This window comes from Acinonyx jubatus, chromosome B2 (genome assembly GCF_027475565.1).
Source record: "Acinonyx jubatus isolate Ajub_Pintada_27869175 chromosome B2, VMU_Ajub_asm_v1.0, whole genome shotgun sequence".
In the NCBI taxonomy this organism is placed as follows: domain Eukaryota; kingdom Metazoa; phylum Chordata; class Mammalia; order Carnivora; family Felidae; genus Acinonyx; species Acinonyx jubatus.
Window position 1 is genome coordinate 137328731 of NC_069385.1, and position 15777 is coordinate 137344507.

The 15777-nt window shown below is 42.4% G+C and overlaps 1 protein-coding gene across 18 annotated transcripts in view; it reads right to left on the reverse strand.

Moving 5' to 3' along the window:
• The window catches only part of ATXN1 (ataxin 1), a 415717-nt gene that overhangs the window by 307093 nt on the left and 92847 nt on the right, over window positions 1-15777 (reverse strand). For 17 of the 18 annotated variants that reach the window (XR_008298749.1, XR_008298751.1, XR_008298750.1 and 14 more), the window contains one exon: window positions 544-665. The gene's annotated coding sequence lies outside the window, so the exon portion shown is untranslated. Of the gene's footprint in view, window positions 1-543; window positions 666-5615; window positions 5872-15777 lie in introns of those variants that run through there. The other variant, XM_053223191.1, reaches the window with a different exon arrangement.

Here is a 15777-nt window from a genome sequence, read left to right on the forward strand (position 1 = left end):
GACCAAGGCTGTCAGTCAGGGCTCTACGTACGGTTTTTAAAAGGTGCTCAGTAATTATTTACTGAGCAAGACGGAAACTGCCAGCACTTCTCACTTTGCCCATCCCGATTCTCCACTACGGGGTAACAAATCTGCCTTCAGAGTGAATCGAGGGTCGCGGGTGTGCTTAATTCCTTATGCTCTCAGCTAAAAGGAATGTCTGGAAGGTGTATGCTTAATTCCTTATGCTCTCAGCTAAAAGGAATGTCTGGAAGGTGTAGTCTGTTGGTTGTTTGTGTGTACAGTTGTTTGTTTGTTTGTTTGTTTCGGTCTTCTCTAACCACAAATGCATTGTCCTCAGATCCCACTACTCTGCAAATTTCAGAAACACACTGAGTAAATTTAGTTGCTCTCTGGACTCTTCATCAACAGTCTCTCAAACATCCTGTTGCTTGGGTTGTGGAGGAACAGCCATGCCCTTAAAAAAAATGTCCTGAGCCACCGAATAAACGATGGTTGATGACATCTAAAGCTAACGAATGCCAAGTCCTTTGGAAGACTTACCCACAACCATTCGTGTTTCAAGATCATTCATACAGGCTGAAGTCCACTCTTTCTTCCTCATGGCCTGGGGAAGCAGTGCATCAGAGGCCTCAGAATAAACTCTTTCATTTTGCTCCAGTATGCTACAGGAAAAGAAAACAAAACAAGTCAGAATGAAAAATGCCACTTCAAGCAGTTAGTTGATATTCAGGGGGAAATCCCTGACCTCTCTCAGATGTATTCTTTATAACCTCAAACAAGCATGTTCATGATCAGAACGAAGCTATCACACAACTGATCTACATATGGTACCCTGAAATACTAGAGGTGGGAAGGGAGAAGGGGGAAAGAAAACGGAACACCTGTCGGATAGGTAGCGTATTTTGAAAGCTGGGATATAAACCACCGGCAATGTGCTTGCAGAATTTCAAGTTTACTAACTGAAATAAATATATAAAGAAGGATTCCTTACGTTTAATGGTTAGAGATAACTGATGGGCAGTTATCAAGGATAGAAAGGGGAGGAAGTTTCGTGTCAAATCAAAAGTCATCTGATTCTGCCCACTAAAGACTCAGACTCACTGAGACAACATTAACATCTTTAAACACAGGGCGGTTAGGACTGAACAACAACAACAAAAAAGAGACAGGGTCAGAAAGAGGAAACTTTCTATTTTGCACCGGAAACAGGTAGTTTAATCGATGGGTGTTCGTAACGAGTCTCGATACAACTTGATCAAGAACTGCCCCCTGCCCAAGCTGGAAAGCAGCATTTACTCTACACGCTACATATGAAACGAATGGTTAAAATGCGCATGCCTCTCCACCCCTCCTCAGAGGTGCCAACAAAGTATACACATGAGAACCGTGTGTGACAAGGTGGCTTCGGAGAGTCCTCTTCTGCCTTGTGACTTATAACAGTCACCTGTCATGGGGTTTTGTTCGAGCTCTTCCCATGCTCTAACAAGTCCCCCCCACTGCTGTTTTTTTTGACATTGGCCATTTGAGCCTGGAAACGGCCTTCCAAAACCGTCTGCAGCCTTTTCCAGCCCTTTAGGAGCTCCTCCTCATCTGTTTTGCAAACACACAGCAAGACCACCATCCAGTTCTCTCACCAGGATGACTGCAACCCACTTGTGACTCCAAACCCCACGTGTTTGCAAAGGTCCTGCGGCCACTGCCAGGTCACTATCCGATGACCCAGCTGTAAGAGAGCGGATATATACTTTCCTGTCTCACAAGGTGACTGCGCGAATTACCGATTCCTTGAGAGCCTTCTGAAGCCATTGCTTGACAAAAATACTCAACGTGTTCGAAAAGACCTTTTGGGGGGAGGGGGTTGTGTCCGTCTGTGGTTAAATTCGTGTAGGCACTCAGAACTTTTGAGGAGGAAGAGAAAGCTGCTCTGGGGTAATGTTTAAACGAGCGAGTTGAGTTGAAGCCCATTATATTTTCAGTCTAGTTGGAAGAGCGACTGCCTGAAAATGGCAAAGTCTTTTTTATTTTCTTGATGCTATCAATACCCACCGAAAGTGGGGTTGTCACGATTTTTATTAGCCTCTAGAGCAGCTTTTTCATGCAATGTAACTCAGCTCCCACTCAAATGTGTAACAGCAACATATTGCTAACAAATCAACACAAGCCAGGAAGTTCAGAGTACGACAAACTGTCTTGAGCTTACCGTGTGGGTAAAAACAGAATTTGAAAGGGAAGAGGAGGATTTAGGCAAGCCCACTGCGAGTTATTGGTATCAATCTTCTTTTACTAAAATAAATTACTGCCTTTCTTTCATTTGTTACCAGCTCTCCAGCTCGGTGGTTTAGACCTGGAGGGGTGTCTGTCGTCGAGTTCAAGATTCTTCCGCAAACGAAGCTGCCGGCCCAGGGAGGCCGAGAGCACACAGCAGGTTCATCTGCGCCTTGACCAGCACTCGTGCCCACTGCTCACTGACTGCCACGTATGGTGTTGGTTCAAAGTTTGCCAGAAGCTCTCTATTTTCTCTCGGCCCTCTTTCTCTCTCTTTCTCTGTGCTGTTTCTGCCTAAAGAAAGACATTCGCTTCTGGATTCTATCTTGGCACCAAGTGGTAGTAAAATCATCCAGGAGAGGAAGCACGGCTCCCTCATTAGCTCAGGGCCCTTCCTTGGCTGCCAGAGCCAAGGGGCAAGTCCACACGGGGCAAGTCACACGTCTTGTGGAGGAGGAAAAAAAAGGGAGGGACAGGGACAGATCTCAGTGACACGATTTCCCACTCTTATCTCTGTAGATGTGAAGGGGTTGAAGCAATTCGTTTTGTGATTTATAGTCGACCCTCAATGACACACCGTGCACCAGGTATGAGACCGTTTCTGTCAAAAGGAAACCACTGAACATTCTATCCACTTCCTTTCAAGCGAGAATTTCAACCTACTTCCATCTTCCAGCAAACTCTTCAGCAGGGCCGCTAATGCCAATAACCAACAAAACACCACAAAACAACCAACCAACAAAACAGTTTAATCTCCTTTGCATACCCATTCTTGTTCACCAGTGGAAGCTATAAACAGAGATAAGACCAAAAGTCTAGACAGAAGAAAAGAACACCAGGGGACTACAGCATTCACAGATACGCCTGCATGCTGAAAGTTACCAGGATAAACAAGGATCTCAATCCAGATGATATCCTTACAGGGTCTGAAATTCGATAAGCATTTTTGTGATAATTTTCTCAACAGCTCTAAGCAGGAACAGCAAAGTATATCAACACGTGTCAGAAACAGTGGCCTAAAAGCAATGAGGATTTTTTTTTCCCCTTTCTTTTTATCGGAGTTTTGCAGCTAACTGGATTTCTCAATTTAAGTCACAATCTCCCAGGTAGAATTAGTTCCTTATCTCTCATATAAAGGGACACAAGTAACTGTTCTCCATAATTAATTCCCAACTAGAATTCAAGTTGTTTTTACATGTATTTGAGTATCCCACATCAAATGAAATCTCTAAATTGTATCTTATAGGACCTGTTAGGAATATCACTATTCTAAAATTCAACAATTAGACTGCATGGGGAAAAAAACTACCAGGTTCGTGGTGGAATACCATGCCAGTGGGGAATGGGTGTTCTGTTCAATATACAGTGACAGGAAAATTAGCTCATTATTTGGAAAGAGTCAGATCCCCATCTTACATGATTCAGAAAATAGATTCCAGATAAATTAAGCAATTAAACATACAAATACATGCTTTCACATACCTATGTATATGGGTATTTATTATACAAACATCATTTTATACAATTAAATACAGAAAAATAATTTTATAATCACAAGAGGCCTTGTAGGCCATTGCATAGACTTTGGCTTTTTACTCCGAGTGACAAGAGAAGACACTAGAGAATTGTGAATGGAGTAGTCTAATGATCTTCCTTATGTTTAAGGGATCATTCCGTCTGCTGTGAAGAACAGGCCCTAAGGGGACAATGCTGAAAACAGGGAGCCCAGGTCGGCTACTGCAAAAATTCAGGTGAGACACCCAACACGTGGACTGGGGGAGGAGGTAGTGAGAACTGGTGAGATCCTGGATATATTTTGAAAGTCAAGTGGACAAGGGGTATAAGAGCAAGAAGAGTTAAGGAGGATAGTTCAAATTTTTGACCAGATCATCTATAAGAACAGAGTTGCCATTCACCAAACAGAAAAGATCGTGGGAAAAGCAGGTGCTGGGGACTCCATTTTTGCATGTTAGGTTTAAGATGCCTATTAGACATCCTTAGATACCAAGTAGATGGTAGGATACGGAAGTCTAAAATACCCTCCCCTTGAGTATGGACTGGATTGAGTCACTCTCGTCTAGCAAGCAGAGGCTGGCAAAGGCAACAGGTGCCATTTCCAAGATTAGGTGACTACACGACTGGCATCCATCTTGAATGTCCTCACACATTCTCTCCTGGGTCACCCACCAATGCCAGGCTGTGAGGCCAGCCTGTGGAGGGGCCCTTGTGGTCTGGTAGCATCTGTACGAATGAGCTTGGAGGCAGATCCCAACCTCACCCCCACCCCATCCTTCAGATGAGGCTGCAGCCTGGGCTAATTAATGGCTTGACTGCAACCTTATGGGGGCCCCAAGCCACAGACACGGATCAAAGATGTGCCTTGGCTCCTACTCACAGAAACTGTGAGATAGTATGTATTTGTTATTTGAAACGCCCAAGTTGCAGGGTAATTTATAACACAGCAGTAGATAACTAATACAGTCATAATGTGTTAAGACGCTGTTCCACGAATTTTATACGACTTTTTACAGTTGGAGAAACAGTTGCAAGGAAGTTACATCGCCTGCCCAACACCACACATAATGTGATGGAGGTGAGACTCCAACGCGGGCCATCTGACTCCAGAGCTGAAGCTCTCTGTGGATGCATGACCGGACCCCTCAAGGATAAACTTTTCCACCTCGTATGTGCATACCTAAAATATGACTCTCCCTTGCAGGAAGTGTTAACATCATAGAGTTTATATAAACAATGGCCAAGTGCATCTTTACCAAACTTCTTACCCTGTCACGTAGTTCTGTGATTCTATTTTCAATCTCCCAAATACCTTAACGATATATACTGAGCCATCAAAGAAGATGGAAAGGTGGCCCCTTGCCATTTGAAGAGTAACCTCCATCTGGTTCTTCAATTTCAGTCTGGTTAATCTGGTTAATTTAACTATGAGAGAATTTCCAGCATAGTTTACAAAATGCTCTAATATAAATTCCGGTAGACTGAATGTCCTTTTGCACATTTAAAGACCTCTCACTAAAACTGCTCAGTGCTAAGAAAACACCAAGATGCTGGATAAGACAGCCACGGTATTTCTGCCTGAATTTTTTTCTTTTTTTTACAGAATAAGGGACAATCAATTTTCACTTGCCAATAGAGAGTCACCAAGGATTCAACAAATACTAAGTTTCTAAGTAGGAACTGGCAAGGCCAAACATAAAGAACAAAAGCTTTTGAACTACATAATGTACAATAACTATCATCCTTTTAATGGTTACAACAAATTAAGACTTTTCCATTCTTCCCCCAACACAGACATGAAATACAGAAAGTGAAAGACGTGACCTCTGTACCTCTGTCTCATTACAAATTTAGAACGTCGCTGTTGTCAGAAAGGAACTGTTGCTGGTTATTGTAGCGTCCTTATTTTTTAGGAGGACAATGTCCATCAAGTGCAGCCAGGAACATGTTCCTCATCCACACTGTGGAAGCCTTTTCTCTTGTTTTAGCTGTTACAATTATGCCCACAACCAATGGAAACCAAAGAACTAGAAAGAAAGAATCATAAGAAATTAAAAAAAAAAAAAAAACCTGCCATTTATAAACCTTTCTGTTACGAAGAGCGACTATGTTTCAGAAAGACATATGATGTATCAGCACAGGTGTGTGTATATATATGTATACATACACATATATGTATGTGTATACATACACATATATGTATATGTATATACCCATATATATATATATGCATATATATATATCCATATATATATATATATATATATATCCATTTAAAAATACCAAACAGTAGCGACAGGTCCCTGGCTAGGCTGCAATTTGGACAATTTGTGTGGAAATGGCATGACTCCATCTTGTGACACAAAGAGCAGATGCTACCGATTAACAGACAAAAATGTCTCAAAGACTTGTGCAAACGTATGAATTTGCATCGTGAAGTCAGCTTTGCCGATTATAAGCCAAATAGTATAAAGTGATGAAGGATGTGTGGTTTTTCTTTTTAAAAAGAGAGTCAGTGAGATCAATTAGTAAACTTTCATGGGCCTTCCTCTAAGTAACACATGGATTTGAAGGAAAGTACTTGATGAATCTTGCTTTTTATGTTTAAGAAATGGGGAGAGGGTAGTATATGTCGTGTATTGGCCGGTGTGTTCAATGGGACGACATATTCCATGGTGAAATGTCATGCTACGCTAAAAATAAAACGAGGACTAAAAAGATTCAGATACATTTGGGAAACACTTTTGAGGGGCTCTGATGTATTGATATGTATTGTAAATCTCAGAGAAGCATGCATCTTGGCCCCAAACACATTTGACCACAGGACAATTTTCCCAGGAGACGTAAGCAACTGGCAGATACACACTGACCAAAATGCACCCTAGGACCCAATATGCCAAGCCAGTGGTTCTCAAACTTTTGGTCCCAAGTCCCCTTTGCACCCCTAAAATGTATTGAGGACCCCAAAGAGCTTTTAACGAGGCAGATGATATTGAACAATATCCGCTGTGTTACAAATTAAAACAGAAAGTTTTGAACTACGTTAAAATTCATTCATTTGCTACAAATGATAATAGACCCACTGCATGTTACATAAAATAGCGTCTCTTCATAAAAAGCAACTACATTTTCCAAGACAAAAAAGGTTATTAAGAAGAGTGACAATGATTTGAACTTCAGCAAATCTCTTTCATATCTGGCTTAACGGAGAAAAGTTAAGTTTTCAAATGTGCCTCTGCATTCAATTTCTTGTTCTATAGTGTTTGCTTGAAGTATAGGCTGGCTGTGGCCATGACATGAACTCTGAAGGGCCACGAGGAAAGGGCACACTGTCAAGAAAACACCTGTTTACTTGGATTCTTCCAGGTAAGACTGTGTGAAAGGTGTACCCTTTAGACTTCTTTAGCAAATGCTTTTTTTTTTTTAAGTTTATTTATTTTTGAGAGAGAGACAGAGGTTGAGTGGGGGGGGAGGAGCAGAGAGAGACAGGGAGACACAGAATCTGAAGCAGGCTCCAGGCTCTGAGCTGTCAGCACAGAGCCAGGTGCCCCTAAATAAACATCTTTTTAAATGTTTATTTATTTTTGAGAAGAGAGAGAGAGAGAGGGAGAGCATGTGCACGAGTGTGTGAGCAGGGGAGGGGCAGAGAGAGAGGGAGACACAGAATCCGAAGCAAAGTAGGCTCCAGGCTCTGAGCTGTCAGCACAGAGCCCGACGTGGGGCTCAGACTCACGAACCTTGAGATCATGACCTGAGCTGAGGTCAGATGCTGAACCGACTGAGCCACCCAGGTGCCCCAGCAAATGCTTTCTTTTAATAATCCGGGTCTTAATAATCTAGTAAGGCTCTACTTTCGCTGAAGGCAATGAACTTTTTAAGTGCCCTGAGAAAGATTCAGAAAGGCCTGTTGCATGAAATCAGTAACAAAGTAAGTATGTAATTATAAACCATTAACTACTTATTAAGAATGACTAAAGAACACTGGCTATCTTTGGGTGTTAACGTACACATGTAATGATAATAATAATAATAATAATAATAATAGCTAATATTTGAATGTTAAGTCCTCAAATTACATTATCTCCTTGTAGCCTTAAAATCACCCTCAGTGGTAGACACTTCTGTTTTCTACTTTGAGACTATCATTTATTCTCAAGTTTACTTATTTTGAGACAGGGAGAGTGAGCAGGGGGAGGGGCCGAGAGACAGGGAGAGAGGGAGAGAATCCCAAGCAGGCTCCACGCTGTGGCCTAGAGCCTGACGTGGGGCTCCATCCCACGAACTGTGAGATCGTGCCCTGAGCCAAAATCAAGACTTGGACACCCGACTGACTGAGCTGCCCAGGCGCCCCCCACCCCCCGTTATTCTATTTGTAATAAATGAAGAAATATAGGTGAATAGAGTGAAGTAATGTACTCAACGTGCAAACTAACTAGCTAACAGATTCAGGACTCCAACTTCTGTCTGACGCCAACGATTCTCTCTTAACTCCTCGTTTCCAGCTCACGGTCACGGTTTAGGAATCCAGATTCTTCCTCTGGCCGTGATTCCAAAAAAAATAAAAATAAAAATAAACCATGAAATGCCTTCTTCATTTTCCTGTTTCAAAGTGAGTAGCTGCTCGATGAATTAGTTCGGAGCCCACACTAATGAATGTGTATAACAGGAACATCCTTCCGCCTCCCAAAGCACACTGTCCACATCATCCCGCGGAAAAAAGAAGTCTCACTCAAAAGCCACATATGTTGGATGCTTGAAGTCCGCTCTGCTGATTCTTAAAAAGTCATGAGGACGCAGCACCCGTAATGATGCTCTGTGAAGAAAACCCGAGGTCCCTTTAGCCCGTGTCCTCTCTTTATTCCTCTGAAAGCACATTTATGAAAACAGAGGCAATGAAAATGCCAGTCATCTCTAAGGCACCACAATAAGGCAAGGAGAAAATGCAGGCAGACCTCGTTTTACTGTACTTCGCTTTAGGGCTCTGATCAGATATTTCATTTTTTACCAACTGAAGGTTGGCAGTAACCCTGCCTCAAGCACGTCTCAAGCGCTGTTTTTCCAGCACTATTTGTTGGTGTCGTATCTCCGTGTCACATGTTGGGAATTCTCCTATCTTTCAAATTTTTTCATTATTATTATGTCTGTTAGGATGATCTGTGGTCACTGAAAGCTCAGATGATGGTTAGCATTTTTTAGCAAGACAGTATTTTTAAATTAAGATATGCATACTGTTTTTGAGGCGAGATGCTATTGCACCCTCAATAGTCGACAGTATAGTATAAACTGTTATGTACTAGGAACCCGCAAATTCATCCGACTCATTATTTATTTCTTTTCAGTTGTTTTCTAACATTTATTTATTTTTGAGAGAGAGAGACAGTGTAAGAGTGGGGAAGGGCCAGAGAGAGAGGGAGACACAGAATCCGAAGCACGCTCCAGGCTCCGAGCTGTCAGCACAGAGCCCGATGTGGGGCTTGAACTCATGAACCTTGAGATCATGACCTGAGCAGAAGTCGGAGGGACACTTAACTGACTGACCCACCCAGGCGCCCCCATCTGACTCATTTTATGGTAACATTTGCTTTACTGCAGTGGTCCAGACCCAGACACGAAATACCTCATGTATGTCTGTATTAATTGCCCTTTTCAAGTGCTTTCTAAATCCTTAGCAACCCTGGGTCACCATACACCTCTGGGCCATTATGTCTCTAACCTCAATGGCTTTCCTTCTGCTACCCCAGAATCACTGAAGACATACTGAATAACTTCCTAGATCAGTGTTAGTCATTTTCCAACTCCCAGTTCAAGACAGCTGCCCTTCCAGAACTACTCCAGCCCTCTTTCCTCCAAGCGCCTTGGGCAGGAAACCCCACCCACATGGGCTTAGTTGTGTACTCCCTCACAGCGGGAAATACGGCTTCACCAGTATGACTCTCGTCTTGCACACCTATAAGCAGATGCCGAATGCTCTCTTCTGGAGAAGCTCACAGCACTTCCCGAGTGCCGAACACAACGTATCAGGCTTGCTTGTATTTTTCGTGATCGGGTGGAGACTGAAGAACCTAGGAGTGTAATTTTATGTCCGTTTTATTTTTAAACGTCTTGAGATCCTTCGGTCCCAAGATTAGACAAAATTAGCAGTGTCATTCAGCCAGAAATTTTAGGTATTTTTTAAAGAGAAAAAGAGTAGTCTGCAGGGCAATCGATGGTGTTCACTGAAAACTCCATGCCAGTTTATTTGTGACATTCTCAGAGTAGACAGAATTAGGTCCATCCTAATGTGAATTGATTTTAGAAGAAAGCAGGAGAGTATACTAACTCTTGTCAAAAAAAAAAAAAAGGTGGATTTGGGGTACACCCAGAAATCCATTGATTGCGTCTTGCCCTTTCTAAAGGCTCAGCCATTCTTTTTTTTTTTCCAATATTTATTTTTGAGAGAGAGAGAGACAGAGTGTAAGTGGGGGAGGGGCAAAGAGAGAGGGGGAGACACAGAATCCGAAGCAGGCTCCAGGCTCCGAGCTGTCGCACAGAGCCCGACGCGGGGCTTGAACTCACAAACTGCAAGATCAGGACCGGGGCCGAAGTCGGACACTTAACCGACTGAGCCACCCAGGCGCCCCAGACTCAGCCATTCTTAATGACATCCATTACGTGCACTTTTGGGTCCCATTGAAGTGTTCTGTATCTCTGCTTTCAATATGAGTACCCAAACTGGCATGGAGCTTTTGAATGAATACGTCTGTGGTCCACAGACCACAGAATACAGAAGATTCCAACTCATTCTCTCGGCACCGTAATTACTCTTGGCAAAATTATGCTCCATACTTTGTATGGATGCAATGATCTAATATCAGGTCACAATAACACCTGGTAATCCTTCTATACTTTGTCAGCCTTACAAGGCATTTCATTCTCCTCCAAAACCGCCCTTTCTCTCAAACCCAAAAAATCCCTCCAACCCCCAAAATTGGATGCTGTGTATATATGCAAGTGATAGGGTTAGGATCAGGCCTGATTTGGTTTTTGTTTTTTTCTTTTTGTTTTTTTTTTTTTGTTTTGTTTTGTTTTCACGATGCCCAAACCTCTGCACACAAGTCAAGAACAGGAAGCCACTGTAATGGTTCATCTTTAGTTATCTAACTTAAATACTGGGTTTCCATTTGTGAGCTCCATCACTGGATTAACAGAACCATGCAAATTTTGGCCTTCCTCTGAAACTTAACAGCCCTGATCTTCACGCTTTTTATCATTCTTGGTGGAAATTTTCAACAACCACAAAGGTGGGGAAAAGGGTGTGTGGCCGACTGACTTCTTAGTCATAGTTCCTGATGTTGCCATTTTAGTAGATTTTAAATATTTACTTAGGGCAGCATTTAAGTAATTATAGTTTATGAAGCACTGTCCTCTTCTGTCCTCTTTTTCTGTCTTGGTAGACCCCTCAGTGTGCTGCTCCACAAAAAAAAAAAAAAAAAAAAAAAAAAAAAGGGCTGATGTTCTCATTTGGTGAGCATTTCTCCCAATGCTCTTGAAATCTGAAGTGAGCAATCTTAGGTTGGGAAAAACTTGTATAATTTTTTAATGTTTTTTTTTTAATTTATTTTTGAAAGAGAGACAGACAGAGTGTGAGCAGGGGAGGGGCAGAGAGCGAGGGAGACACAGAATCCGAAGCAGGCTCCAGGCTCCGAGCCGTCGGCACAGAGCCCGACGTGGGGCTCCAACTCGTGAACCGCGAGATCGTGACCTGAGCCGAAGTGGGACACTCAACCGACTGAGCCACCCAGGCGCCCCTGAGACTGGCAAAAATTTTAAACCGTCTTTCACATTATACACTGGGACAGCTCTAAACTGACACTTCCTTTTTGCCTCCCTCCACGTTCACGTTGGTGGTGTCCACACAGCCCTGAGCAGCTGACCCTCAGACCACCCAAGTGAAGCCGAGGGAGCCACTGGCTTTGACTCCCAACCAAGAAGGGGTAAGTTACGGATCAAAAAGAAAAGCAGTAAAGCAGTGGTGGGTGGTGAGAAAGACTCTGAGGTCCCGTCACTCTTAGGGATCCACTGAGCCTGTTCCCTGGTCCCCTGACATCACTGAGTTGCCCAAATGGAGAACTCCAGATTCAGCACTTTGCCTTCCCCCATATTTCACAAGTGAGCTGGTTCCAAATCCTGTCAATTCTACTTCCTGGTCACACTGCTGGAGTCCTTCCTTCCCACTCCTCTGGAATGCAAACTGGTGCAGCCATTCCGGAAAACAGTGTGAAGGTTCCTCAAAAAATTAAAAACAGAACTACCCTATGACCCAGCAATGGCACTACTAGGTGTTTATCCAAAAGATACAAAAATGCTGATTTGAAGGGGCAGGTGCACCCCAATGTTTTCAGCAGCGCTATCAACAATAGCCAAAGTATGGAAAGAGCCCAAATGTCCATCGACTGATGAATGGATAAAGAAGATGTGGTTTATATATCCAATGGAATACTACTGGGTGATTAAAAAGAATGAATTCTTGCCATTTGCAACAACATGGAGGGAACCAGAGTGTATTATGCTAAGTGAAATACGTCAGAGAAAGATAAATATCCTCTGACTTCACTCATATGTGGAATTTAAGATGCAAAACAGATGAACGTAAGAGAAGGGAAGGAAAAATAAGATAAAAACAGGGAGGGAGACAAACCATAAGACACTCCTAAATACACAGAACAAACTGAGGGCTGCTGGAGGGGAGGAGGGTGGGGCATGGGCTAGATGGGGGATGGGCATTAAGCAGGGCACTTGTTGGGAGGAGCACTGGCTGTTGTATGTGAGAGATGAATCACTGGATTCTGCTCCTGAAACCAATATTACACTGTAAGTCAACTAACTCAAATTTAAATAAATAAATTTTACAAAATGAAAAACTGAAAAAAAAAAAAAAAAAAGAGAGAGATCTGGAGAAAACAGATGTGGAGAATGTGAAGACCAAGAACCAACATTTCATTCACAGATATTTTGTTGTTGTTGTTTTCTGGGTTTTCTTGGTTCATCTGTATTTGGGGTCAGGTTTGTTTTTTTTTTTAAATCAATTTGATTTTTAATCATTAAGAATAATCCTAGAAGCATGTCCTGTTAACCCATTGCTAAGCTGCATTGACACGTTTCATGACTGCTTGAAAGGCCATGTATTAAAAACACTACCAGAAGGCAAGTTAAAGAAAAGAAAAATATAATGATCTGGGATATTTTTTTAAAGCAGTTACTGGGGCGCCTGGGTGGCTCAGTCGGTTGAGCGTCTGACTTCGGCTCAGGTCATGATCTCACGGTTCATGGGTTTGAGCCCCGTGTCGGGCTGTGTGCTGACAGCTCAGAGCCTGGAGCCTGCTTCGGATTCTGTGTCTTCCTCTCTCTCTCTCTGCCCTTCCCCTGCTCACACTCTGTCAATCTCTCTCTCGAAAAATAAATAAACATTAAAAAAAATTTTTTTAAGCAGTTACTAAAACAGAAACAAATGTTATTTTAAATCTCTGGCTCACTGTAAACTGACAAGATATGAATATGAATTCTACCAAGTAATATATAACAACTGCTTCTCACCACAACCACATGCCAGCAACTCAAGTCTACATTTCATTTGGATGTTACATGCGGAGCGTATCATCTAGATTACAAACCACCCTCATCCGAGTGGATGTACTCCAGCTAATGTTTGAGATCATGACATGATTAGCTTTAAAAAGCTGAGTAGAAAACTATTCTTAAATTTGGTTCTACAAGAAGTCACTGCAAAGTTTTAAATATCTAAAACCAGTGAGAATATCCGAAAAACTGTAAGACGATGCCATCATCGTCTCAATGTTAGTCAAGTCATAACACATTTCTTTTATGGGTGCTTTGGAAGGAAATTCTGCCAAACGCTTGTCTGAAGTAGAGCAGAAAAGTATCTGATATGGATCATGCCCTCAGGAAGGGTATCGCCCATGTGGGAAGACAGTATATACACAAATGACACCACCTCTTTGCAGTAGGGTAAGAGAATCCGAGAAAAGTTCTGGAAATTTAGAAGAGGAAACCATTTTATGTGGGAGAGGGTCTCAGGGAAGGATCCACAGAGATGGTGGGCCTTCAGGATTAGATGGATTGGCATTGTAAACTCATGTTTTCATACCTAAAACGAAAGTCCCAGGAAAAGGTCAAACGAATCAGTTTGTCCCTAGGCTAACATCTACAGAGTAACTGCTGGGTGTTAAGAAATGCACAAATGTTGGGGCGCCTGGGTGGCTCGGTCGGTTACGTGTCCGACTTCGGCTCAGGTCATGATCTCACGGTCCGTGAGTTCAAGCCCCGCGTCGGGCTCTGGGCTGATGGCTCGGAGCCTGGAGCCTGCTTCCGATTCTGTGTCTCCCTCTCTCTCTGCCCCTCCCCCGTTCATGCTCTGTCTCTCTCCGTCTCAAAAATAAATAAACGTTAAAAAAAATTTTTTTTAAATAAAAAAAAAAAAAAAGAAATGCACAAATGTTATCTCCAAACAACCTCCTAATGACAGCCTGGTTGTAACGGATTCAAAAAGGACTCAGAGACTCATTGACATTCTCAAGAGTCATTAGTTTTTGTTAAACACTAGTAAGCCAGGGGCGCCTGGGTGGCTTAGTCGGTTAAGTGTCCGACTTCAGCTCAGGTCGTGATTTCATGGTTCGTGAGTTCGAGTCCCACATCAGGCTCTGTGTGGACAGCTCAGAGCCTGGAGCCTGCTTCGGATTCCGTGTCTCCCTCTCTCTCTGACCCTCCCCTGCTTGCACTCTGTTTCTCTCTCAAAAAAATGTAAATACTAAAAAACAAAACAAAAAAACATTAGTAAGCCAAAACGGTGTTTAGATCAACACTTAACAATTAATCACACAGAGAGGATGACAGTCTTAAGAACAACGAAAGGTCAAAATCACTATGTATCTTGAATATAAATACAGCTTAATACAATAAGGATTTGGACATGCAAAAAACAAATCACATGCCCCCCCAATATAACTGAAGTGACAAGAATGTCATGGATTTCAAATATTTACTCTACCCTCTAACATCAATATTATGCAACAATTTCATTTTGCACTGAATTATTAAAATACATATTTGCTTTAAAACAGTTATTCACATTGCTTCTCAAAATGTGATCCAAGAACCTTTTATGTCAAATGCATCACAGGAGAGTGCTTATTAAAAATGCAACCCCCAGACCTACCCCTGACCCACTTAATCAGGCTCCTTGGGCCCAGGAGTCTGAATTTTTAACAGGTCCTCTCCTTACCCCCAAGCGATAACTATCTGTACATGTAAGTGTTCAAACCCCTTGTCTGTCTGTCGTACCCTTCCCCACCCATCTCCCACTCCTCTTCTTTCACTGCACGGTGTCTTTGCAAATTTAAAATATTTTTTTAACGTTTATTTAGTTTTGACAGAGAGAGGCAGAGCGCAAACAGGGGAGGAGCAGAGACAGAGGGAGACACAGAATCCGAAGCAGGTTCCAGGCTCTGAGCTGTCAGCACAAGGCCCGATGTGGTGCTTGAACCCACGGACTGCGGGATCACGACCTGAGCTGAAGTCAGATACTTAACCGACTGAGCCACCCAGGCGCCCCGTGTCTTTACCAATTTAAACAATTACTTTTCAACATTGTCCAAATCTTCCGTGTCACACTACACTGGCTAAAGAAAAATTGTTTCTAAAGCACTGAAATTATACCACTAAAAAGAGGATTTCAGTAGTCCCACCCCCCTTTTCCAGGGAGGATACGTTCCTAGCCCCCCTGGGACTGGATGGCTAAAACCTTAGACAGTATCAAACTCTACATATACGTTTTTTTTCTATACGTATATGCCAATGATAAAGCTTATTTTTTACTGAGTTATAATTAACATATTACATTACTTTCAGCTGTACAAGACAGTGATGCAATATTTTTAAAAAATTTTTTTTAATGTTTAGGTATTTTTGACAGGGAGAGAGACAGAGGATGAGTGGGGG